This window comes from Rutidosis leptorrhynchoides, chromosome 2, assembly GCF_046630445.1.
Source record: "Rutidosis leptorrhynchoides isolate AG116_Rl617_1_P2 chromosome 2, CSIRO_AGI_Rlap_v1, whole genome shotgun sequence".
In the NCBI taxonomy this organism is placed as follows: Eukaryota; Viridiplantae; Streptophyta; class Magnoliopsida; order Asterales; family Asteraceae; genus Rutidosis; species Rutidosis leptorrhynchoides.
The window spans coordinates 241,782,006-241,785,726 of NC_092334.1; the positions used below are offsets into that span (position 1 = coordinate 241,782,006).

Consider the following 3,721-nt stretch of genomic DNA (forward strand, 5'->3'; position numbering starts at 1 on the left):
GAGACTCGATATTATAGACTTTGCTTATCATGTCGATATTATATAAAGATTAAGTTTAAATTTGGTCGGAAATTTCCGGGTCGTCACAAATATTTCTTTATTTTTATTTATGTAACTTAATAAGTATTTTTTTCTTATATAGTGATTTATTTTATAGATCTTTAGGTTTTCATTGGCACTTACACATTTTAATTTGTAATACTAGTTGTCTAGGTTAGGACTTTTTATTTTATTGTTTATTTAACTACTGTATAACGTACGGGTTCATACACAATAATTAAATTATAGGTCCTAACTATATCTATGCTTTATGTAATTACATATTTTGACTTATATATTTGTTGGAGGCTAATAAGGTCACAAAATGATGGACGTCTTTGTGAATTCTATTAACAAGATCGAGTTTAGGCATTAGGTTCAAAATGTTTGAATAAGTTTTCTTTGCATAAGTAGTATATATACCTTAAAACGATAAGAGTTTGATAAATTCAATTATTTTTGCAACGCACGAGCTCTAATATTATATTGATATAAAATAAATACTAATATTGTTTCACACGTTAATATATTATGTTAAAGTCGTTTTCACTCTCGAATTTAAATATTACTAAAATTACACTGAATAGAAGTCATATTAGTACACTAACTTAATAGTATGGTTATATGAATATTGAATGTCTACTATCTATCTATCTATCTATCTATCTATCTATCTATTTATATTTATCTATATTTATATATAATAACAAAGTTTATTTTAGCTAATCATTTTTTAAAAACTTTAGTTGGCAAAATAAAGATCACTGGATTTAATATCAACTTTCAATAACAATTGTTGATTACTTTGATCACTCGTCAACTGTCTCTTTCATCTCTTTTTATTATTTATTGACAAAATTAGCCTCTAAATACCCCGTCCATCCCTTATGAAATTACGGGGTCTATGCTCTTTTCCCATTATCACAAATAAAGAAGAAAAAAAACACCATTCACCATTCACGATTCTCCCTTTCTCTGTAAAATTCTTAAGAGAACTTGTATAGAGAAGGATTTCCTGCGGCGCAGCAGTTCTTCCATACCAACTTAGCTGCCCGGCGCTGCTATTGGCATAACAACCCCTTTGAGCTCGTCCATTCGTTGGCTGATCCCTTGCTCTCACGTTCGAGTGTTTGCTCGTCGTTTAGGCCGGTGAGTGAGAACCAGAAAATAAAGAAAATAAATGATGCAATTAGGGTTAAGTTTTATTCAATTTGGAATTAGAAATTAGGGTTCATGGAGCATTAGGATTCGTAGGTTGCAATCATCAATCCAAAACGCTCCTTCAAGTTTTAAAATCAAATTAGGGTTCTTATAGTGCAATCGATTTGAATCCTCAAGGTTCGCCAGATATTTTTCTGATTGCTGGAAAAAAAAGGACGGGTTTTTCTTACTTTTTTTAGAACACTGATACTACTTTATGATTTTTTAACGTTTTAAGCTATTATGATATTAATACTGATTAGGTTCATTTTTATTATATTCTTGGGTTTCATAAAATATGTCCAATTAATTTGGTTTGATTATATACTAAGCAACTCAAATTATTAATCTAGGTGGTGGGTGGTGGATAGGCTGATTACTGTGTAGTTAAAATCAATTTCAAACTTCATATTGTACTTTTTTTTTTTTTTTTACAGGTAATTGATGTATGATAGTAGAAAATGCTTTTACTTGACTTTGAAGGTTGTGAACTTCATTGAAGTTCGTGTCTTTGAAAGGAGTAAATTGTAAATTTGAAAAAAAAACAACAAAAATGAAAGTTTGGGAGTGGAATATATATATATATATATATATATATATATATATATATATATATATATATATATATATATATATATATAATCGGTAAGTTAGTTTGAAGATGAACCGTAATAATAATATCTTATAAAGTTGTAATCCCTTGAATCTAATAAATTGCTTGAAATTCAATGGATCAATCAGAGCGCGACATGTGGCGCGGCAATCACATGTGATTAAAACAAAAGAAAAAAAATTTCAAAAAAAAATTTTTGTTTTCAATTTTTTTTTTCAAAAAATTTAGCATGTCAAATCCGATGTTTTAAAAAATTTTCCATCACATATGATTAGATTTGACATGCAGAATCACATGTGATTGAATTTTACAATCACTTGTGATTGGCATGCAGAATCAAATGTGATTTACTGAATGTCAAATTCAATCACATGTGATTGAAAAAAAAAAATTTCGAATATTTTTTTAAGAAATAAAAATCTCTTTTTCGAAAAAAATTGTTTTTTCAATCACATATGATTGGCTCGCCTAATGTCACATTGATCCCATGAATCTCAACTTAAAAGTTGGATTCATTTCAATATTCCTTATATCTTATATACCCACATTAAATCATGTTGAAATTTAAAATGATTGTCATCAATTTTAAGAAGAAAATTAAATAAAGGACTTATATGACAATAATACGAAAATAACAATAATAAAGAAAAGATTTACCAGAGAAGTTGACATGTAATATTTTTTATAAGAAGATAATACATTAGCATATTGCACATATTTTTATATATTGTAAAAAAAAAATATACTTAGAAAAAGTTATTAAAACTTTTATATTTAACTATCTAATTTTGTTCAAGATAAGTAGTATACAACGTAATGATACCTTATGACAAAAAGTAATACAATTTCCATAATCGATCATTAAAAGATTCTTTTAATTTTTACCAAAATAAATAATGTCCAACTCCTTGATAATAATTCGACATGATATGTTCTTCCACCCAAAACTGGCCGTCACCACTTGCATCAACTCCGGAATATTTCTCCGGAAATGTAAGTAAATTTTTATCGATACGAGCTCCAAGGTCTATAAAGAGATCAGGTAAATCAAGAAATGTGTCATCACATAAATCCAATCCACCAGCTTGAGGCTCAAGCTCAGTTTGGTTGTTACTTGAGTCACAGGTTATTGGAGTGACAATTTCACCAATGGATAAAGTAGCGGCTTTAACAGCAGCGGTTCGGATGTCTATAGGTGGAGTAGAAGCCGGTTTGGGAAGTTGGTGAGCCAAGTGAGGGAAGTTTAGGATAGCCGAACAACCGTTGATTGCTATAGCGGCTACATCGTGGGCTCGAGCCGCCATTTCAGGGTTGTCAAATGAGCCGAGCCATATTCTTGATTTTTTTCTTGGCTCACGGATTTCAGATACCCATTTCCCCAACTTCGTTTACGGACACCACGATAAACGGGGTCATCTCCATCTTGAGTTTTGGTTTTCTTGATCTTTTTGTTGTGTTCATGGCTAATATCGCCATCTTTAGCCGTGGTGGTAATTATGGAAGTTGTGGTGGTTTGATCCATATATATGTTGTTGGAGTAAAATAGTGAGAATAGAAGTATAAAATAAATATGAAGATGACGAAGTCATGGAATATTTTCAATCTTTATATATACAAGTAATCTTGGCTTTTTGCTTCATGGTGATTGACATTGGTTAATCACATGGTGTAATAATAAATTAGTATTATACTTAATATCAGACATATAAAGTTCTCATTTGATTTGAATGTAGTTTAATAAGACTATAGCTAGGTAGCAATTGATCGAGTGTATTTCTTTCATTAAAACAAACTGGAGTTCAAAAGAATCGCGATTGGGAGTGTTTCGATGTTTTAAAGACTCTACTATCAAAATTTGAAAATTATTTG

At 29.9% G+C, this 3,721-nt stretch overlaps 1 pseudogene; it reads right to left on the reverse strand.

The window, feature by feature from the left end:
- Positions 1-2,733: 2,733 nt before the first annotated feature.
- Positions 2,734-3,374, reverse strand: LOC139888618 (ethylene-responsive transcription factor ERF039-like; annotated as a pseudogene).
- Between the last annotated feature and the right edge of the window lie 347 nt (positions 3,375-3,721).